General features: G+C 36.6%; 1 protein-coding gene and 1 long non-coding RNA gene across 2 annotated transcripts in view; one reads left to right on the top strand and one right to left on the bottom strand.

Annotated features, from left to right (window-relative positions):
- The first annotated feature begins 300 nt into the window (after positions 1–300).
- Positions 301–24,401, top strand: part of LOC6054823 (RNA-binding protein MEX3D) — an 88,132-nt gene continuing 64,031 nt past the window's right edge. Inside the window, exon 1 of the mRNA XM_038261148.1 lies at positions 301–888. The gene's annotated coding sequence lies outside the window, so the exon portion shown is untranslated. The remainder of the gene's footprint in view (positions 889–24,401) is intronic.
- Positions 8,208–8,613, bottom strand: LOC119769230. Its single transcript, XR_005278301.1, has 2 exons — positions 8,455–8,613; positions 8,208–8,396 (listed from the first exon to the last, which is right to left on the bottom strand). It is a non-coding gene; the product is annotated as an uncharacterized LOC119769230 (long non-coding RNA).

Below are 24,401 nucleotides of genomic sequence, written 5' to 3'. Positions count from 1 at the left end.
TTTCACCCCCAACAGTCCAGCACGATTTCCACACCCACACCACCCCAAAAGAATAGTAAATTTTCACGAGTCAGGCTCAGAATCCTTCTTCGCCATCAGCACCCAACAGTGTAGAACATTACTCACACACACTCCCACCAACACAGGGTAATATTGGTAGCACTGCCAAATGTGTATATGCGCGGATCCCTCTCACGGCCTGCTTTTCTTCCTTTGCTGGCGCCTCCTCCTCCTCCTCCCCCCGTCGACCGGGACACACACTCGCAGATTCTGACAGCTCTGGCCACCGACTTCCCAGTCAGCACCAGCAATCGTAACTTCTAGCGCGGCCGAAGAACATCATCACTCTGACGACTGTCGGAACAAACCAAGTTTCGTTCGCCAACCGGAACACAGAGTCACAATCACACCAATAAAAAAAACGCGTTTTCTCACCGCCGAGAGTCTTTTGAGTTTCAAGTGTTTCGTGGAACCTGCTTCGGAACCGGGTTGGTCTTCGATTGTGCGCGGATAGTTTGCGGCCGGAAAAACCGGAAGTTCTGGAAAGTGTCCGTGAACGTGGTTCTTGTGAAGCGTTTTTTGGGTTAGGTTTTTCACCTCCAACCCCCCTCAAAACCAAAGCCCCTCCCCGCAATCCTTTGTGGTGAAATTTTGTGCTTAGCCCGATAGTGCCGAAAAAAGAGGAAGACAAAGAAACAACGAATCCCGGAACTGGAAGTGATCCCCGACAGCTAGGAGAACCTGCCCTAGCGGAACCACCCCCTCCCGAAAACCCCTCAAAGCTTTGACAGCTAGACGAAAGAGAGAAAGCGCGCAACGGCGAGCCCAGCCCTGTTTCCTGTCATCCGTCATCGTCGTCATCGTAGCAAGCCGCGGCAGCAGCAGCAGGTGAGGAGCCCTTTTTCAGCACTCTAAACGGAAAACTGCCAGGTCATGACAGAAAGTAGGGCTGGATTTGTGGTTGGAACCGCCAAGCGGTTCTACCGGTCAGGTTGGGAAGAGGCTTTGGGCAAATCCGGCGCGCGGTCAGGCTCAACCAAGGGGGCGCTGTGTGACGTAACAGTGTTTCATGATACCCAGCGCACCTCCCTCTTCCCCCCGATTCCAGAGATGCGGGGCTAGGGAATTCTTAGTGAATTTGATATTGTTTATTTTGTGTCCAACTGGAATGTGTAAATTTACATGATTTGTGTGCAATTGCACTTTTTCCACCTAAATTCAGGTTAAAGAACTTTCGACCATCGAATTTTCATCAAAGCATTTTTTTGCTGTTTAGGGACCGTCCATAAAACAGGTAGACACTCTTGGAAATTTAAAACCACTCGCCTAGAGTGGCCTTTTTGGACCATTCAAACACCATCCCCAAAACCGACCAATTGCAAGCGAAATTTATTACCTAAGAATGGAGATTTTCGCTTATCGTCTTTAACACTCAAACGCTCGGGTAGTCATTTGACCCCTATTTTTTTTCTTAAAAATCTCATGACTTTTGATAGAATTGACCAATTTGAAGGCTTCCGGTTACAAAAGATCCAGATTTGTCTATATTTTTAACTGTCAGATGGGGGACAAATATGGTCCATTTTTACCGGAGATATTCCGGATTCCGTTGGGGTACCTCGACCCTCCTATTTGGGGCTCGGGTCAATATAACAATAACTATTCCATAGAAAAATGCCGGAAATGATGCAAAACTTCAAGGCATCATCCTTATACATTATCCTGCATAGATACATGACATGCTCAAGACCTTCGGACACCGGAACAGGTTCCAACCGGAAACGGTTCACTGAGCTGATGTCGATTGGTGCCCAACTGGATCCGGCTCCGCTGCCCCGTAGGACTTAATCATGTCAATAATTTTTGCAGGGTGATGTGTTAGGCTGATGCCTTGAAGTTTTGCATCATTTCTGACATTTTTCTGTCGAAACTTTTTAATTATATTGACCAAATACCAATATAGGCAGGTCGAGGTACCCCAACGGAATCCGGAATATCTCCGGTAAAAATGGACCATATTTGTCCCCCATCTGACAGTTAAAAATATAGACAAATCTAGATCTTTTGCAACCGGAAGCATTCAAATTGGTCAATTCTATCAAAAGTTATGAGATTTTTAAGAAAAAAATAGAGGTCAAATGACTACCCGAGCGTTTGAGTGTTAAAAAGTGGAGTATCAACAATTCCTGCCTTCACCTATCCTTGTCCGGCCGACATAGAACGGTTGTCACGGTGCTGAGATTCTGGTTTAGGTCTACTACTAATGATCGATTTCTAGGTAATATGAGCTGTTGACTTTGCTGTTGTTGGTTTAATAATCCATTAATAAAAAATCATTTTAATCTTATCGAATAAAAGCGCATCCCTGAAGGACTTATTTGCAGAAAAAAAACAATTCTAGAAATCGTGAATTGTGTTCATGAATTTAAGAACCATGAAGGAATTTATTCATGAGTATGGTGCATTTGCCCTATTTACGTGAATATATTACCTCGTGGTACGCAAATTCATGAACATAATTCACGATTTCGGGAATTGACTTTTTTCCGTGTACTTAGGATCCAAATGCATAACAAACACTAAAGCGTCCAGGCCTACTGCTTTGCATTAACCGTAGGAGGATGCGTGGACATACCGTTCAAAACGCTCCGAGCAGGGATGCCACATAATTTTTAAAAATGTCTGTAAAAAAGTCTTTGTATTTCTGTGCGTTTGTCAAAAATTCAATAAATCGATTTACAGTCATGGACATCCATCAGAAATTACGTTTTCAAGCAAAACATAAATTTAACGAAATTTTGCAAGAGTCTGTGCACCTCAAAAAATGTCTGCCACAAGCTCAAATGTCCGTGAAACACCGAGAAATCTGTGCATTTGGCATCCTTGGCTCCTAGGCATGTATAAAAAAGCTTGTTTTGATGGTTTCAACAGCCTCACCAAATTTGAGCTTAATCTAATCTAATCTAATCTAATCAGCCAGTCCGATGAAAGCATGCTGAAAAGTCTTGTGATTAGATTACGTCCCAATCACTTTTCTTGTCAGTATTAATAATTGCAGTACATCCAAGAACACCCGAAAATGCATTACAAAAATTCATGCGGCCAGCCCTACTGCGTTGTGTTTACCGCAGAGAGGTTTCTGCGAACGGATCACATTTCACAGAATCTTCAGGGGAGGAAGGATGCGTAGACATACCGTTCCAAACGCTCCGAATCAGTTAGGTGTGGGGTGTTAATTTGGCAGATAATAATATTTTGAAGGCGGAAGTGGGATTGGACAAATTTGGTTGAGGAATGGGAAAAAACAGCCCTGAGCTTAATCAGAAAATGTTGATTTCTTTTGTCAAGCTAACTTTAAAATCTCCATATTCAGAGCCGATATTAAATCAAAAATGCATGTAAGAAAAATTAAATTCGTAAAACCATTCTCATTTCTTGGAGAAAACACTCTGCGCAAAGCAAAGAAAAAAGCCAGGCAAAACTGTTTATACCGGAGTTTTACCCGGAAAAGCGCCGTGTTCGCTTCTCGCTCTGCTCTCAAATTCTAGTTTTGTTTTTCCACCTTCCCTTCGTCGAACTCCGCTCCATTCCTCCTGGGGCCCTCGACGGTCCGTTCGGTTCCGTCGTCGCCTTCTCCACCGCCACCACCTTCATTGTCTCGTCGGAAAATCGATTTTTCACCCCGCCGTCCGTCCACAAACACACACACACACAAACATGAATTCCAGCGCCTGCTTTGCGTTTGCTTGTGTGCACGCCACTTTCGGCACCAACAAAAACAACAACAACAACAAACCTCTAGATGTATGTGTGCTTCAACCCCTCGGATCGGGCAAGTGGCACGGTTGTAGTCCAAACTGCCTCCCTTCCTTGGGTAGATTGCCGGTATCGGGTGAACCCCCTCCCGCTCGAAATGAGATGATATCTGAATATTGGATGGCCTTATTGGGGGGCGAAAATGAGCCAAAATTTCTGCTGAAATATGCAAATTAACCGAATTACAGAGGGGCAACCGCTGCGTGCGTTTTGCGAAATTGTGATATGGTGAGCATCGATGCAGTCGATTGGCACAGTTAAAAAAGCAAGAATATTAAATCCCTAAAAAACTGTTATTTCCAAAACATAATTCTGTGTTAATTGCAACACCGTACACTGAAACAAAAAAAAAGTTCAAAATTCCTATATTCTAGGAATTTTGCCTCTATTCCTTATTTAGTATTCGAGTTTTTCGGATTACTAAATAAGGAAAAGAGGCAAAATTCCTAAAATATAGGAATTTTGTACTTTTTTTTATTTCAGTGTAGTGAAACTACTTACCCTCCCTGTCATCCTCGGCCAGGTTTTACTTTTTCTCATGGCTTTTGGACCGAGCCACGTAGCCCAGTGGTAACGCTTCCGCCTCGTAAACGGTAGATCGGGGTTCAAATCCCGGCTCGGACCAACACAACTGGTGATATTTTCCCTTCTGGAATCGATTGCTTAGTAAAGGGAAGGTAGTGTATCGTCACAAACTGGACCTAATCACGACACCTTAGGAAGGCGACCTATGGAATGTTAACATTAACCTTAACATGTTAACATTAAGTTGAGAATGAAACTGCCACTGAATCCGCTTTGTAAATGCCGGCCCCGATACTCTTCAAGGGTGTTCCCTTCAGGAACTGGGAAAGATTTACTTTACATAGCTTTTGCAAATAACTGTTGAAAATGGATTTAAATCTTAATATCTTTTTGCAACAGCCCCCAACACCCATACTCCCATAAGTCAAAAGATAGATAATTTCATAGGGACGTGGCGTTACATCGTGCTGCCATCTGGTTTTTTAAGTGCAAGAGTGGAAAAGTGCTGGGTCATCTTCTAAAAATAGACGCCGTCCTATCTCGCCCAGCAAAATGAAGTCGATAAAGTAGTCGATTTCGATGAGAAAAAGTGGAAAACGTGGTCTAAAAATAGCGACGCCATCCCCCTATGGTAGAGGGTGACGATTCTCGAGATTTTCAATTTCCCGGGAATTGAGAGTTGAATTTGGCAATTTCCCGGGAATTCCCGGGACCCGGGAGTTTTTTTTTAACTATGCCAATAGTGCTAAAATTTAATGAAATGAAAATTAATAAATTTGTTTTTGTTTTCTTAATAAATTCAGTTACAATTCATTCATACTAATTCTATGAAACGTTAATTTAAGCAGCCTCATAATTTTAAGGAAACATATGAAACCTTTTGATTTTTTTCTGAAATACAAAATCGTTTCCTGAGCCAAAATTGTAGTTTAAAATATTTACGAATCTAAATTCGCACTGAGTGATTTTTCAAAAGTTGCCCAAAGTTATTTTTAGATTTTTGTTAAAAAAAAACTAATATAACTAATATAGAATTTCCCAGTGTAGGGAATTTTGCAATATGATAAACATCGACTCAAAACAACAAATTGAACTTTTTTTTGTAATTTTCAGGTCAACTGTAAAATTTCATTGAAGAAATATTTAGAGTTACCAGGAAAATTCATATGTTCACAAAAAAAAAACTAGATAATGACGATTGCTATGCTCAAGAGAAGATTATGGAATTGAACTTAACTTGAAAAATCTTTTCCCTCTTAGAAATAATAAAAAAATATTTGAAAATAAAAAATTTGATTTCATGTCTATGGTGTAACTGGAAAATATTTTCATTTTTTCGCAATTCTAGGGTTTGGAATTTGTGACAAGTTAAAATTTAATCTTTTTGAATAAGAAGATTAGAGAAGCATTGGTTTATTGGAAATTGAACATTAAATATTCATAACAATTTTCAATTTTTCAAATGTTTTTCTTAATAGTTTATCTAAGTTTGCTTCGATATTTATAAGTTAAAAATTTCCCGGGAGTCTCGACCGAATTTCCCGGGAATCGAGAGGTCCAAAAATGGTCGATTTCCCGGGAAATTTTTCCCGGGAATTCCCGCTCGTCACCCTCTACATGGACTATAAGCTGATCGAATTAACTTTTTGGCCAATCGCAGTTTTTCTCATAGATTTTCGATTTTTCTATAACAAACTTTTTACAGTGAAAACTTTTGCCCTGTAGCCCAAGAAGAAGGCACTTTTTGGTCAAAATTTTTATATAGGAGAAGGTGGGGCAAGACGTCCGTATGGGGTAAGAGGAACAATCGCTCTTACGCCCATAACTTTTACAATTTTGATTATTTCCAGTATGAGGAATTGTTGCTAGCAATGCAATTAGCTGATTCTACTACCACATAACCGCCAAAACGACGTAAACGCCACGTGACATAAGATTTAATGAAGTTTTATAAGGCCGTTGCAAATATTTTTTAAAAGTTTATGTCGAGGTTTTCTTTAGCTTGTGAATACCTGTAAACATTTTAATTACAAATCTAGAGTTTTTTAAAAGGTCCCATAAGCTTTTGTGTTTCACATGTTTTTATGAGATCGATATTACTTTTATAAGCAAACTTGACATTTTGAAAACTTCTAAACGTTTATAACAAAAAAATAAAGAACATGAAGATTTGATTCAGAAAATCGCGGTTTATTTTGTGAATATTTTCAAACGTGTAAGTCATAAGCAAAGTGAAATTTGTAAAATGTAAAAACGAGACAGTTTTGCCTTCCTCACCTCACTGAAGAAAGGCTATAAAATCACTCGAAAAATTAACTTCTTAAATAGGCCTCGTAGACCCACCTTCACGTATATCTATCGACTCAGAATCAAATTCTGAGCAAAAGTCTGTGTGTGGACGGACGTAGATTTTTTTTTCACTCACTTTTCTCGGAACTGGCTTGACCGATTTTGTCCGGATCTGTGTTTTTAGATCTGTCTACAGGTCCCATAGGTCATATTTTCATACCATTATGTTTAGTAAAGTAATTCAAAAGTTATGCTCAAAAAACGATTTTAACTGAAGTTCGCAAGATTGTAAAAAGGGTCATGCTATACATTTTCAGGAAGGTATTTGAAAGACCTTTCCAACGAGACCAAAACATTGAAGATCTGATAACCCTATCAAAAGTTATAAGCACTTAAGTGTTATTTACGCTTTTTTTTTTGAGGCCGGATCCCAGATATTTCGATGGGAATGATATCAGGGTCCATCATGCGACCCGTCGTTAGTTAGATAATAGATAGACCTTTCAAATGAGTCTAAATCATCGAAGATCTGATAACCCCATTAAAAAATATGAGCCCTTAATTTTGGCCAAATATCTTATAATTCCTCTGAAGTTTGGAAACTAGAAAAATATAGATCAAGCTCTGCACTTTCAAAAAAATACGTTATTTATTGAATCTATATTCATTCATCAATAAAAAAGAATAAGAACTTAAGAGTATGATCCGTGTCATATGTTTATTTTCACAATAAAACCAAACTTTCCAACGGAGCAGGATTCGTACACAGGCCTGGTCTGCTCCTGGAAGACCACACTTGGGGTTGCTCCTTTTCCGCGGCAGCGTCAGATCCGACATTTCGTCCTTTACGTTGTGGGCCAGCTCGACTGAAAGGAAAATGAAGGGTTAGACCGCCAGTCATGGATTGAAAATTGATAAAAACTTACTCGATTTCGTGAATAATTTTGATCGCGTAGATGCTGAGGTCTTGGGTCATCGTCGTGTGGTACGTTGGTAAGCCTATTTTTGTAAAATAACTTAATCAACTTAATTTTTCTGGGAAAATTCAAAAAAAATGTTTGCTGCCTCCAGCTTGTTGACACTTTTTGACAGTTTGCTTTAGCTCACCGCTGAACCGGTTGGCGTAAACGTGAAAAAATGACGTCAGGGCTGTGTTGCCGGTCGAACCCAGTCACGGCGTTCTCACAGGATTCTTACAGAATTCTAACAGAGCGAAAATATTCTTAATAGAACACTGCCATCATCCTGCCAGATCTTTGTAAGAATTCTCAAAGAATTCTAGCTCAAATGCAATAACCGGTTCTAGCAGGAACGGCGAAATCAACCGGTTTTGTAAGAATCCTGCTAGAATGCTGCTAGAGTATTCTGACAGGCCAACCTGCTAGAATTCTGTAAGAATTTTGCTAGAATTAAACGGAATGAATTTCTGCTAGAATCCTGCTAGAATTTTGTAAGAACAGAATTAAATCAGAAAATTCTACGTAATAAATGAGACATATTTTTGTAATACTCCAGTTAGCAAAACATAACACAATTTTTATAAACTTTATTTGATTCAATCACTTTAGTTTACATTACGTGAGTCATCCAATTTGGTCTCCAGCAAACTAATTCTGCGCCAGGAATTTCTACAATCATCTTGGAACAGTAATTTTTCCTTCGCGAAACTGGCAAGGAACGAAGTATAGATTCGTTGATCTCCGAGCTGGTGTTGCGAGTCGGTCCATCACTCTGTAGGCGGAAGCACTCCTGCGATCTGATTCCTGCTGGAATAAAATTATTTGAAGATGAATTGCTTTGGAAATCATATTTTTAACAACTTACAATAATTATGAGAACGTCCTTCTCTAGCAAAGTCTACGAAAGAAAGAAAGATCGTCGACAAAAACGCGGATTTGGCAGCAATCGAGTTCGCCACAACCGGGAAGGCGAATTTTTTTTTCTGCTAGAACATTCCGACAGAATTCTAAATGAATTCTGACAGATTCGCTCTGTCAGAAGATTCTAGTAAAATTCTTACTGAATTCTGGCTGGCCTGCTAGAATCATTCTAGCAGGATTCTAGCAGAACTATTTCTGCTAGAAATTCTCGTGTCCGGGAAGCGGTTAAAGAAATAGTTTGACAATCAAATGCAGGTGGGGTTGCTAAAACTGTTCCGAAAGTTCCTCCACAGACAAACAGACGTAAAGAAATCCAGTAGTCCAAATTGTACGGTCTAATTGATGATTGATCAAATCAATTTGATTTTATAGAGTCCTAAATCCCTATGTAAATTGTTATGTACAATGGTAAAACAGGCTTAAAAGCCATTTCTGATTACCAAACTAAAATGTAAATTATAAATTTTGGAGGCTTGTGTCAACTTGTCAAACATGTGTTTGATTTGTGTTTGATTTTCGATTATATGATTAGTATTAACGACAGCTTTTGAATTTTGTTTGATATGAGCGAGTTGTGGCGCTATAACCACGGCAAATAGTGTCCTGGGCATTTGTGGAAATACAATGTCCCATCCCAGAGGGTCCCGGAGCACCAAAACTTCTTAGCATGGTGGCTTCCAACGGTTTATTGCTCAAACAAACAGGAACGTGAGCGGGGGATCCCCACGTTTCTTCCTCCCCTGTAGATTCAGAATTGTGTTGTTGTTTGAACATTCGTGCTCAAACTCAATCCACTTCAATGAATCATCTTGGCGGTAAACTTTACGCAGTTGGCCTGGCCGCTTTAACGTTTGTGATGTTTCAAAGCAATTTATTGCATTCAGGCTCTGCAAATGTAAATGTTGACAAGAGGATGCTAGGCGTTAATCAACCTAGATTAGATTAGATTAAATTAGCTTTTGAATTTTGTTTGATATAGGGGAAATATACCCATTTTAATCACACTAAGCCGTTCGACCAATTCTCATCACTTTTGCCGTTTCTGCTATTAAATCAACATTTTCAGATGTTTCAACAATGGAGAATTGCTTGCTCACTTTTATTTGAGCTATTTATTACTTTGGAACAGTCAAAAACACTTTATATAAGTTGTAATTCATGATCAAAGTGCTGATAGGCCGATAATAGAAATAGACTGAGAAAGGGTATAGTTCCCCTAATATTTATTATTTGAAAAGTGTTAAAGGTTGAAATGTGTAAAAGGTCAACCACCAAAAGGTGGATTAAGTAAAGTTTTTAATATTTAATTTCAAATTTATATAAATTATTCCTTGACATTTTTTTTAACCATGGTATCATATCGGTTAAGTGTACGGAATTTTGCTCAGCAAGAGTTGGTAGCCTTACTTATACCTCACAACCTGAACCATACTATTAAAACTGGGAGGGGTTGTGATGGGTTGACCAGAATGTACCAGAAAATACGACATTGTGCAACACTGTTTGTCTGTCTGCCTTGTCACTCAACTCTCCTCAGTACCTAACTACTTTCCATGAGCGTCGCAAGTCTCACGTGACTTAGGTGATGGGTTAAATAGGGTTTGATTAACTTGCTTTAAAATTAAGAAACCGACCATGTATGTGCAAATAGGTTTGAAATTAGGTATGAGCTGTCTCCATTTAGAATTAGCGAAGTTTCTAACTATTTTGAAATTTATACATTTTTCATAATGGTTTATTTCCTGTTAGCGATCTCAAATATCATCAGTCACCCTCAACCATATAATACATGCTCAAATTCGATGTCAATATCGATTACATCAGGATTCTTGCAGACAGAAGCGACTATTCTGCCTCATTCCCCTCTTTTCATGCATGTGTCGCCTCAAATCGAATCATAAACCGCCATTTATGGCATGCCCAAGGGTGGTGGTCGGCGGCGGTCATACAAAGTGTTTTTCCTACCACCAAAAGCAAACATTGTGGCACATCCTCCAAGAGCCACTGACCCGATACTACCCCCACCACCAGGTCACTACTACAGCTGCAAGTTAAGGAGCCACTACATGCTACTACTACTATGTGTGTTTGCTGCTCCCTGTGAAGATACATGTATGCCGACACAGTGTTTACATTGTTACTACAGTTTAGTGGTCTTTTTTTTTGCTAGTACTACGACGGCGACAAAGTTGCCTTCATAACCGCAGGATGGGAAATCGCAATAAATGCCGGCTTTTTTCGGCAAGGATTTCCTGTCTTGGCGCTACATTTTAAGTGTCGGGAAAAATTTGAGAGGAGATCTTGTAGATGCTACACAGCGAAAAAACGAAGTAATTTAGCTGCGTCATGAAATCTTATGTAATATTACAAACAGAACTATGTAGCCCATCAGTATGGGAAACATGTTGTTTACGGCGCAGATCTGTACAGATTTGTTAGGTTTCAATCCCGCAGGGTTGATTTGTTTTAAGCAGAAATCCTGATCATTCAATGTGTAATATTACATGACTTTCGCATGGAGGTGATGTGCATGCATTTGCATGCAATATTTCCATGATTTTAAGGCAGCTCTTGGCAAATTTGAACCTTGCATCAGAATCACTTTATACTTTGCTTTACTTTGGCAAAATCTAATAGTTTTTGTAACAACTTTACTGTTTTACTTGGAAAAGCTCCCACTGTTTCCATAATCAAACCATGTAACGATAGCCATAGCTATGCATAGGTTGCATGGTATTGGTGCGATTTCGTGTTTCCAAGAAAGGATTCACTCAGAAAATAAAACCCCTCGAAGGTTTATTTTTGTTGGTCGACCCAGAATTAGGCTAAACAGTTGGCGAGCGAAAGCTTTCGGCTTTTCCTCTCCAACGAGGATGGAAGTGGGTGCGGTAGAAACAAAACAACGAAAAGCTCATTGACGTCACGTTCTGCATGGTACGGTTGAGCAGAGATTGTAGTATTTTTTCTGCTTGTTTCTATTTTTTTGGCAAGGAAATGAGGTGCTTTGGATGCCGGTTGGTCCTCGTGAATAACATTACAGAAATCGGGCTGCTAGACGTTCTGATTAAGGGTCACAAGCAACAAATAAAGTGTTTTGAATGTGTGTGTGTGTTCGCCGGTGCGGCAGAGTTGAACAAACCTGGACCAATGGGAACGCTCAGTCTGGAGATACAATTCAAGAGTGTGATGGATTTGTAAATTAAGAACACCAGCAAACAATTTTTATTGATTTTTTTGACAAAGAATATCAAATTGCACTTGATGTTGGGGATCTTCTAATGTCTGCTTCATGAATTCAGAATATGCAATGAAGTTTGTCATTTATCATTTATCATTTATCATTTATCATTTATCATTTATCATTTATCATTTATCATTTATCATTTATCATTTATCATTTATCATTTATCATTTATCATTTATCATTTATCATTTATCATTTATCATTTATCATTTATCATTTATCATTTATCATTTATCATTTATCATTTATCATTTATCATTTATCATTTATCATTTATCATTTATCATTTATCATTTATCATTTATCATTTATCATTTATCATTTATCATTTATCATTTATCATTTATCATTTATCATTTATCATTTATTATTCATCATTCATCATTTATCATTTATCATTTATCATTTATCATTTATCATTTATCATTTATCATTTATCATTTATCATTTATCATTTATCATTTATCATTTATCATTTATTATTCATCATTCATCATTTATCATTTATCATTTATCATTTATCATTTATCATTTATCATTTATCATTTATCATTTATCATTTATCATTTATCATTTATCATTTATCATTTATCATTTATCATTTATCATTTATCATTTATCATTTATCATTTATCATTTATCATTTATCATTTATCATTTATCATTTATCATTTATCATTTATCATTTATCATTTATCATTTATCATTTATCATTTATCATTTATCATTTATCATTTATCATTTATCATTTATCATTTATCATTTATCATTTATCATTTATCATTTATCATTTATCATTTATCATTTATCATTTATCATTTATCATTTATCATTTATCATTTATCATTTATCATTTATCATTTATCATTTATCATTTATCATTTATCATTTATCATTTATCATTTATCATTTATCATTTATCATTTATCATTTATCATTTATCATTTATCATTTATCATTTATCATTTATCATTTATCATTTATCATTTATCATTTATCATTTATCATTTATCATTTATCATTTATCATTTATCATTTATCATTTATCATTTATCATTTATCATTTATCATTTATCATTTATCATTTATCATTTATCATTTATCATTTATCATTTATCATTTATCATTTATCATTTATCATTTATCATTTATCATTTATCATTTATCATTTATCATTTATCATTTATCATTTATCATTTATCATTTATCATTTATCATTTATCATTTATCATTTATCATTTATCATTTATCATTTAACATTTGTCATTGGAAAGAAGAACTTTTAAAATTTTGGGAAATTTTAGGGTTGGAAGTTTGACTTGTTTTATGTGACTTTGCCAATGTTTTAAAAAATGTAATTTTTTTAGGGGTCAACAATGGCTGTGTTTTTTACTAACATTTCCTATATTTTTAGTAAAAAGAAGTATGCAGTAATTTCTCTAGTGCCCCAGTCTATGCCTCTACGCATTTATTTACAATTTAAATGATAATGGTTCCATTTTATAGCAGAAAATGTGAAAAACATGCAAAAAACAGAAAAAGTTACTGTAAAAACATGAAAAAATTAGATAGGCAAAATGTAATGATAGGAGGTGGTAGAGTAGGCCAAATACTACCTAAAACAAACATAAACTAAACAAGATAAATGCAAATTAAAATACTAAAAATGAAACAAGAAAAACATAAAACAAGAGAAGTAAAGTTTTTCGTAGAACAAAAGTTGCTCAAAATGACCTCCTGAACACGGGAAAAATAAAAAATTTCGAAAAAAAAATTTGGGCAGTAAAGGGTTAAACATTATAGCACTCTAAAGAATAACTCTTGAAAGTTACAGAATTCACTTGTATTAAAATTTCCCCTTGAGTGTGTGAGTACGGTAGGTGTGTTTCCAATCATTCAAATAGGCCGTTAAATTGTTGGTCGATGGGATTTAAAAGTGATTTATGTCCGTTTGTCTGTGTGAGAACATGAATTGAACGATCATGACATTTTTCTGTGCTTTTTCCTTCAATATTTTCAACATTTCAATTTAGGGACTATCCATAAACCACGTGGACACTTAAAGGGGGTATGACGATTGTCTACGATCCATACAAAAAGTTTTTTTGTATGGACAATTGTCCACGAGAGGGGGTAACAGATTCCCAAAAAAGTGTCCACGTGGTTTATGGATGGTCCCTTATTTATTTTTTCAATTAAAATAAGTGGATTGCATAAGAACGCTAGAATTCACCTTTTTTAAACTTTCAGTGCTTTTCACAAACTGCAGAAAATTGCATGCCGATTTTTTTGCGACCTGCAAAGTTTTGCCAAACCTAGAAAGGGACGAGCACCACACCAGCAAACATTGATAAAGTATACAAACATCCCCGCTACATAAACATACACCGAAGGAATGAAGGAATGTTGGTTTCAGTCTCTCACTCTCCTCTTTCCACTCTCTTATTCAATTTCCTCTCACCCTCTCTCAAACTACACACAGAAAACTGGCTGATAAGAACTGTCTATGCTGCAGCATCCCAAAATTCAATGCTCTTCTCTCCCTCTTTTAGTGCAGTTTATGTACCTTGTCAAAAAGTGCAGAGCACAGCATGCCATGCATTTCGCGGCACCCTCACACACTCGCAAACTACCTTTTGTGTCGCAGCAGCCCACGTTTTGGCTGTATGGAGCGACTCGGTTACGAAATTATTTTTTTGCGAAAAAAAAAACATTGGACCAAACTCACCCCCTCACTATTGCTTTTTGCATTGTCCTGGCACCGGCGCACACATACAGAAAACACAGCGATGCAGTTCTCCGAGAATATGTAGGGGTGAGAAATTGCAACAGAAGAAGACAAAAAAACGAGAGAAAATCGCAGCAGTTTCCGATGCCGGTTCCGGGTTGGGTCGGCGATAGACCGGGGCAATAGACTGTGGGAACCGTTTTTTTTTTCATTATTATTCGGGAGGATGTCCTTGGACGGGGGGTGAAATTGTCGATTGAAGCGAGTTAAATTGAGTTATAAAATGGTGCGAGTAAATATTTTGCTGACAGTGCCCGTCTGGGTTGGGGCTCATCCATAAAGCACGTGGATCCGTACAAAAAGAATACACATTGTCTAGACAAAATCAAGGGTTGGGAAGGAAATCAAAACATTCCAAATACAAAACCACATGGTTTATGAACGGTCCCAATGGGAATGAGATTGGAAGCGTCCAGCTTGGCAGTGCTTAATTTTTTATTAGCTAGTTGGTGAATAAACTGGAACTAATTTGTAATTTGATTGCAATTGAAAATGCCAAGATGATAATTAGGTGACACGGATTGTAGCAAAGTCTTGCTATCTCATTAAAATTGAAATTTGCAATTTTTAAAGCAAAATCACCTAAATAAAAAAAAAAACTTCTGAAAAATGTTGAGCAGTTTAAACTATTACAATACTAATAATAAGAACTTAAAAATGGCTTTCAAAACATAATTCTGAAAACGTAATAAGACCGTTTAAAAATCTAGAGTGGGGTCATTATCCGCCAACTCACACAGCAGTTGCCCCAACCCCTCTCCGATTAGCGTAAAACTTTGTCCTAACAAGAAAATTTGGTCCCTGATTCCGAATCCGAGCTCAATTATTCGATACCTCGTGACGGAGGGGCGATTCGACCCCCTTCATAACTGAATTTTCGAAAATAGTCGTGTTTTTCAATAATTTGGACATTATATTTAATACGTTTGACACTTTATTTCCAAATCATCCCAATTTCAGGCTGCAAATTATTGGAAATCACATTTTTTCGAATTATCAAAAATTGTTTACGGAATATATGACAAACGGTCTATTAGACAAAAGGTTGAAAGTGTTCAAAACGTCGAGAAACAAAAAGTCGGAGATTTAAAAAAAAATCACGATTGAAGTGCCATCCCAGTTTTGGTAGCACGACGTGATTTTGATGTTGCCAAAATTGAGAAATCCTCAAAAGTTTATTTTTAAGAAAAACAGTCTTCTAATATTTGTGTGAGAATCATCAAAATGCATCGTCAACCCTTAATAATGCCGGGTGTGGTGTAAGGGAATATTAATAAATCTCGTAGTAAACGAAAAAGATGTTTTTAACTTTAAACAAATGAAATGATTACTGATGAAAGATATTATTTGAATGAAAATAATTATATACAGTCCAAACTCAATTATCCGAAGGCACAGTGGTCGGAAACGCAAATTTAGCAGGAATAATTTATTTCCGCTTCAGGGATGCATTTTCGAGCTTTGGTGTCTAAGAAGCATTTGTTAAGAATGAAATTCTACATCTTTTGGTCAAAACGATATTAGGGTGGTCCAACAATTTCTAATATTTTCAAAAACTATCTTCGCTTCTAGATGAGATAGAGGTACACTTTCTTGGGCAGTATTGTAGTTCTAGCCATTTCAAACAACTTTGTCGAAGACACCAAATCTCTATCTCTTAATCTGATCATTCTATAGCATTTTATACGAAAAGCAGAGTGCATAATTGGCATAGGGAGCGCGTGGTTGTAAAAAATATTCGGAGTGAAAAGTGATTTTTTTTGTGTGTGCCTTTTGTTTCGCATTTTGGTCGTGAATTGTGATATAGTTTTCGATAAAAACGATCCGAGTTCGTTAGGTTTATCGCGTAACAAAATTATTTTGATTCATCAAGAACGTCGTGTGGTGCGCGAGTCTTTTTTGTGTTGAAAAGACCTTCCCATAGCTCCGTAGCTCGGCGGGCTCGACGTCGGTTGTTTGTGTGTTAAGCCCTCTCCAAAGCATCGTAGCTCGAGAGGCAACGAAAATCAATACCTTATCTAGCTAACAGAAAGAAGATCGGAAGGCACTTGATGATTGAGTTCGTCGCGTCTTTTCCGTAACAAATTCATGAACTAAATGATTATATAATTAAAAATCAGACTACGCTATCATTGCAGCATTGCGTTTAACACCTCATTTTATAAATAAATATTATTTGGTTTTATCTTTCCACAGCCGGCTATCTAAGATTAAACCATTTCATTAAAAATTTAACAACAGTTAAACGGGAAATGTCTCATCCGCAGCATCCGATTGTTTGCCTTGAGAACAAAATATAATACCTTTCAACAAACACTATGATTTTGGGTCGCATCATCATCTTCTATGATGAATCCTGACCAAACACCCTATCCTACTAACCAATTTTCAGGTTCCTGGCGCTTGTGGGGTGTAAGCACAGAGTAAATCAGCTGCCCTAGTAGCAACCTGCGCTAACTAACATTCCCGTCCCTTAAAATCGAGATCTACAAACTGACATGGCGGGCGCCGTTGGTGGCCAATGACTGTTACCTATTCGCAACTGATCTTGTTCTGGAAATTATGGTGTTTTATCTTTTCGGCGCATTCATACATGCTGTTGATAAGGGAAACACCACTTGATTGTCGAAGCCTATGATCAGTAATGCTGAAAGGATATTACGGTTCTGTTCAGCAACGGAGAAGGACAACCATGGGTGGTCTCTCATGCTCATGTGCTCATGCTCATGCTCATGCTCATGTAATATGAAATTTCGTGATTTTTCTACATGTGTGCTCATCCAAAGCAACATTTTTAAACCAGCTAGCTTCCACCTAGTTTTACTAAGGTTTTATGGTAGCATCTTGATTGCTTATAAGTTTTATGTTGGCTTTCACAGCAACCAGTAAAGGTAAGAACAAGATTGTCCGTCAGGCCTGGACGCAAACGCAAAATTTTGCGCCTGTCATCATAGCCTGCCAGTCATCGACCATTGAACAAAGCAACCCCTGTAGATTGTTCGACTGACAGTTGATGGAAAAATCGAACTGGCACAGCGTTCTGCGTTCACCACTGCGTCGAACGGACAATCTTGTTCATAGCTTAAGCATGAGCTGATTTAAAGGTTCTAAGAAGGTTTTATGCCTTGGACATAAAACCTCATGGCAATAAAAGCCAAATGGCTTTCAATAAGGTTTTATGAATATTTTAAGAGAGTCTTGAAAACCCGATGGCAATGTCATGCCTATCGTATGCTTCTTTAATACCAAGGATGTTGTAACTGTCAATTGCCTTTACTGCCGCTCGAAGCTATTCCGTCCCATATGTAATTTCGTCAATTTTGAGGTAATGATGCAGTTTGGATCAAAATCATGTAAACTATCAGAAAAAAACCAATAAAATGTAGTACTTTGTTCTAGAAAGCCAAAGAAAATCCACTTATGGGCGGGACAACTTTGACACGCGTTTTTCTCGGCTTGCTGTTTTTACATATGGGACGGACACGATTAGAGCGGCAGTTTAGGCATGCAAAAAGCTTACTTAAAACTAATAAGCTCCCAAAAAGCATTTAACACCGTCAAATAGAAATGCATAAATATGGTGCTATACGCGTGGTTTGATTGATTTTGATTGATCATCATCTTGGTAGAAAAAAAAATGAAAAAGCAATAAATTTTACTAGCATTTCATGAAAACATTCATTTATGCTGAATTTCTGACATAACTAGTACAATAGGCCGTCCCAAAAAAATGAAAAGTTGTCAAATCTTCGGTGCTCACCCCTAGAATGATAGATTAGGATGTCAGGAACAATGTTTTCATACAACAAAAAAATCCCAAAAATGGTTTACAACTCGCACGCGGAGCTTGAATGAAAAAAGTGCATTTTTCGAGTATTTTTCAGAAATGCGCGTAACAATCATACTAAAGTCATTCAAATTTGGTCGCCTTAGGCATCAAGTTATAGTTTAATGTCCCTTGAACAAATTCCTGTACAGACATAGTCCATAATAGCTTGAATTTGGGCATGGCGGGGCGTTTTAGGGAGAAAAAAATTGTATTTTTAGCCAAAAAATTTCAAAAATCACTCCTAAAAACGAGCCAACAAATTTTGCAGCCAAAAATAATTCATTCAGCTTATAGGATATTTTATGGAGATCATTTTGCTTTTTTTTAACATTCAATTTATTTCCACGCAAAACCGAGATATTTGCATTTTAGTAAACAAAAAGTGACGGATTTTCAAAATTATTGGTATATAAGCGTTTTTAGCATAAAACATTGGCTACTATGATTTCAAAAGGGAAGGCATATTTTTTGAATATTTTTATTTTGCTCGCTCAAAAACGATATTTGTTAATAACATTTCATGAAAAAAACATGAGATTTTCTCACAATGTGACGTAAAAAAAATAATCATAAATCAAAATTTATTTTATTAAAGTTCATATCTCCAAGCTGTAAACGTGATTTTTTATGTATGTACATTCGAATGAAACAAATTCATTTATAAAAAACTTATTTTTTCAAAAAAAAAAAGTTACCCATTAGAGTTTTATGTGTTCATATCAAGAGCACTGAGCAGTACTTATAAATATGTCGTTTACGTCATATTGTTAGAAAATTTCATGTTTTTTCATTAAATGTTTCAACCAATTATCGTTTTTGAGCGAGCAAAATAAAATATCCAAATTATATGCCATCCCGTTTGTAATCATCGTAGCTAACGTTAATGTTAATAAAAACGCTTATATACCATGAATTTTGAAAATTCGTCACTTTTTGTTCACTAAAATGCAAATATCTCGGCTTTGCGTAGACAAATATTGAATGTTAAAAAAAAGCAAAATGATCTCCGTAAAGTTTCCTATAAGCTGAATGCATTAGTTTTGACTGCAAAATTTTTTGGTTCGTTTTGGGGAGTGATTTTTGAAATTTTTTGGCTAAAAAATACAATTTTTTTCTCTCTAAAACGCCCTGCCATGCCCAAACATAAGTTTTTATGGACTATGTCTATACAGGAATTTGTTCAAGGGACATTAAACTATAACTTGATGCCTAAGGCGACCAAATTTGAATGACTTTAGTATGATTGTTACGCGCATTTCTGAAAAATACTCGAAAAATGCACTTTTTTTCATCCAAGCTCCACGCACGAGTTGTAAACCATTTTTGGGATTTTTTTGTTGTATGAAAACATTGTTCCTGACATCCTAATCTATGATTCTAGGGGAGAGCACCAAAGATTTGGCAACTTTTCATTTTTTTGGGACGGCCTACTAGTACAACCATTGAACGTCGATGTGTTGAACTTTTTATTTCAAAAAACTAAATTTTTTGTTTTATTTGTTTAAAACTTGATTTTTTTGGCTCTATCTCCCCCACATTTATCGATAAAATTTTAACCGCAGCTGAAATTAAGCAACCAGCTGTGAGGAATATTGTATAAAATTATTATGATTACCTCTAATACATGTTATTTAATCATCTCCATTTTTGCAAACCATCTCCATTAGTTATATCATTTGGCAAGACAAAGGCTATTTTTTCCAGAATATAATCTGTCTGGCATAAGACGTTTGAAGACGTATGAAATGTCTTTTTTACATACCTCCAAACTAGGTTTTAACAAAGGTTTTATTAAAGCTTTGAGAAGGTTGTTAGGATTCAATTTTAAAGCCATAAACTCCTATGTTGGTTTTATGAATAGGCCGTGACAACCTTTTGCGGAGGTCTTTTTGGGTTTTAACAGAGGTTTATCGGGGTTCTGGGGAGGCTGTTACGACTAAGTGGTTTTAATGTTGGTTTTGGCTGATAGGTTTTATAGCGGTTGTGACAGCTTTGTAAAGCCTAAAATGTTACTTGGGATGTTTGAAAGAATGGGATAACTCACAATATTATTATAAAAAAAGTTTTTTTTAAGGAAAGAAAACACTTTGATAGTTAAGAAGTTATGCTATTTATTTGAAACATCTGCAGAACTGCAAATTGCTGGATATTTTTCTAAAAGATAAGAAAATGCATATATATATATATATATATAAAATTTTGACGGTTTTGTTCGAACTCGAATCAGTTCAATACGGAGCATCGGATCGAGGTGCTTTTTGTTGCGTTGGGTTCGTATAAGCACATGGAAGGTTCTTACGCCAACTAATTGACACTTTGGCCACTCTGGAACCGATTCCGGAGCATCGGCAAATTGTATGGGAAAGTTAAGTAAAATCATTTTTTGATCACAGGAGGCTGAATAGCAAAAAATCAAAAAACGTCAACAAACGAAAAAAGGCAGAACGAAGTTTGTCGGGTAAGGCTTGTATGGGATATTTATGCGAACAGTGAAAAATATTGCAATTTTTCTGTTTGAAATGCTAACAATAGCTGCATCATTCCAAATGCAAAGTTATTGATGCAACAACTGAAAACCCAAAACACTGTAATTTACGTCTGTGGGAAAGAAAAAAAACTCATTGCGCCATCCGACCTTGGCAACAAACGATCGAATCCATAATTTTGTCCCACAAGTACGCTCCCGAGAGGCTCGACAACTGCCGGCAAGGGGTCCCGAAAATGCCAACCCCGCCGGCAACCAACTCAAAAACGATTGGGGTCCTTCAGCAACCCCTGCCAAGGGCCACACCGGGCTGTTTTGTGTGTTATTGAAATTTCCATCAAAACGGAGAAAGGAAACCTCGAGGAAATAATTGTCGCATTTGAATTTTAACGGAACGCGAGCCTTCTGTTCCTCAACGGGTCGGAATCGGTTGGAGGGGGAAAGTATAGCAAGTAAAAGGACCCCTCCAAGTCGGCATGTCGTCAATTGAGTTCAGCAGTTCGGTCAAAATTTGGCAGCTGAGTCCTCGACACAGACTCGCCGAAAAGCGCGCGAGAGTAGCGAAAAAAAAAGGTTGGAAGTTTTCTACCTGGCTTAATTTACCTGAGACCTGGGATCCTGCAGATTTCGGTGTCATCACTCGAAACGAGTTTGTCTTAATTTTAAAAGCATTTTGCGTATCAGCTGATTTGGGCTTTTTTATCTTTATAACTGTGTTCGAAATTATAAGCCAGACTATGTTTTGCATATCTCAATCTTCCAGACATCCTCGATAAATCTTCCAAAGTGACGTTGCAACCCCTTAATTGATTCAATGCTGCGTTAAATTTTAAATTATAACAGATTTCTTTGAAAGCAAATTTGGAATAGAAAAGAAAAGTCAAACAATAGCTACAAAGTTCCCCCGCCAAATCGAGGTCGCTCCGAACAAAAACTGAGTGCTGGGAGGGAGGCAATGCCATGTACTCATAGGACATAGTTCTGCCATGTAATCGCAAAAGAGTTCCCCACCACAACAAACACCAACCAAGCGGGACGTACCACCAGAACCCGGGCAGACGCTGAAATTATAGTTTTCAATTAATTAGAGCTTCTCGTCTGGTCCGGGTTGCACTCTTTCGCGCCGCAACACTTGCATGGGGTATGGGATGGAAGGTTCTGGCCGTGTCCTTGTCGTCTGGATGGTTCCGCAGACCGACAACGGCACCAGTGCTGGAAAGCAGCAGCGAGGCCAATCGGAGCTGGTGACGATGATGGTGTTGGTGGTTTTACGGAGCAGTTTGTGAATTATGAATTTGGTTGGAAGAGTCGAGAGGATACTGACAATGTTGTCGTTTTATTATTTTTATTATAATAATAATTTTATTTGTAATATATAGAGAAATGACGCATAAAAAGTAAAAATAAAGATGGCAAAATAAAATTTCGAAAAAAATAGATCAATAATCTAAATATTTTGATTGGCGATCTGAATAATTGTATCAACTTTCTATAAAAAGATCGACGATCGAATTATTTTTAAGCTGCAAAAAATGCTATTTGAATTTTAATTTCATAAATTCAAAAATCAAGTGTTTCAACCACTCTTAAAATTCCTGAATTGGAAAATTTAAAAATGTGGCAATTCAATACCTGAGTGATGAAAAGAGAGAATGCGTAACGTAATTTTCGAATGGTCCCACTTTGTTTACATCTACAAAGTAGGAGGCTGTTCAAGCACAAGCATGACTTTTTTCTACTGGTAAATGTGCTGTTTTATAATCAGTGGTATGTGTTTTACTTTGTTTAGTTTTTGACTTTTTTTTACTGGAATTGTGTTTCGATCGGTAAGAAGAGGTGCGAAGAACTGCGTCGAGAGTGTCATTCTGCGATGTCGCAGATAAATTCCATGGCTGATTTTGGAATTCTGTAGCTCTTCCTGGTCCAGCGAAAAAACATCGCTAATTCTAGCGAAGCTGATCCAATAAACGGAAAAGATTGTCACTAAACCAGAAGGTTTTAAATAGGGCGTCAAATTTTCCGGGTTCTGAATTTCCCGGGAAACGAGAAAAATATATTTGGAATCCCGGAAAATTTCGAAACAGTCATAAAATCTATGTTTTCATTATATTTGATATGATTTTCAAGCCTAAAATCATAGAATTAGCTAAATAATATAAGAAATTGAAAATGCATTTTGTTTGTTCTATTGTGCTTTGGATATTTCTTTTATAAATTTTGTTGGGATACGTGACTAGAAAACATTGATTTTTTTTTATTTTTGATGTCTGAAACAAAAATGTCAATATAAAATTGTTGATAATTTATGAACTTCGTGATTTAAAAAAAAACATATGTTACAAATTATCTGTAAGTTACTAAGAGTTACTGAAGCATGGACAACCGATAAACCCCCCACTAAAATGTCCACGTGGTTTATGGATGATCCATTTGTTACATTTGACCTAATTTGCCCCAGATTCTTGTGCATGATTAAAAAAAAGAAAATCTTAAGTATGCGTAAAAAAACATTTGAAAAGTGTTTCAAAATGCATTTTACACTTGTTCTGTTTTTTTTTGCAATCAAAAGTGTTTTTTAAATGTATGATTTTATGAGAACAACAATTTGAGTAAAAAAATTGGAAATTTACAAAAATTCAACACATTTTTTAATAAACCCAAGTGTACTCAAAATGTTTCTAAACGCAGGAGAATACATTTAAAATTGATTTCAGTTGATTGCACTTCAATTCAAATTGAAACTTGCTTTTTTAAATTTTGTTCTCCCCTGATTTTAAGAGCCACAAAATCACAAAAATTACAAACACTTTTAAAAATCTTTGTACCAGGCTAAGCATTCAACTTGTCATCTATTTCCACAGCCAAATCTAAATTTCAAGACCAAAATAATCTTTTTTTTTCAATTTCTGGAATTTCCGGGATAAGTTATGAAAAATCCCGGGCATCGGGATTTCCCGGTTTTGAAAAAATCCCGGGAATTCCCGGGATGGACGCACTAGTTTTCAAAAGGAATCAAACAATTAAGACAGCTTCTGGATGGATACAACCGCATCAACTCCATAAACAACTTTCATTCAAAATTATAGCAAATGAAGATCTCGTCTTCAACTTTCTTAAAATTTGTTGACTTCTACTTCAGATTCTACTCTCTACTTTTGGCGAACAGTAAATTGGTTCCACTTTGACAGTTCAAAAATGAGGCCGTTTTGCAAACCACTATTCAGCACCCAGTTCAATACTAGCAAAACAATGTAATTGGGCCAATGTCGAAGTGTAAACAAAGAGTCTATCCTGTTCGTTCCTAAAGTAAACATCAACCTCGACATCAACTGATGTGAGCAGAATAGACTCTTTGTTTACACTTTGAAATTGGCCGATTTACATTGTTTTGCTTGAACACTCCATTAATTCCAAAAGTTCTAAAATTAAAAGTGCCGCAAATTGTAGAATTAGGAAATCTATTTTTTCCATACAAAAAAATGTATGAAAATTGCACACAACCTTGGGGGGTTTCGAGATTTCTAAATAAAGTGTCTACCTGGTTT

This window comes from Culex quinquefasciatus, chromosome 1 (assembly GCF_015732765.1).
Source record: "Culex quinquefasciatus strain JHB chromosome 1, VPISU_Cqui_1.0_pri_paternal, whole genome shotgun sequence".
Lineage (NCBI taxonomy): Eukaryota > Metazoa > Arthropoda > Insecta > Diptera > Culicidae > Culex > Culex quinquefasciatus.
This window is presented reverse-complemented; position numbering and strand designations above follow the sequence as displayed.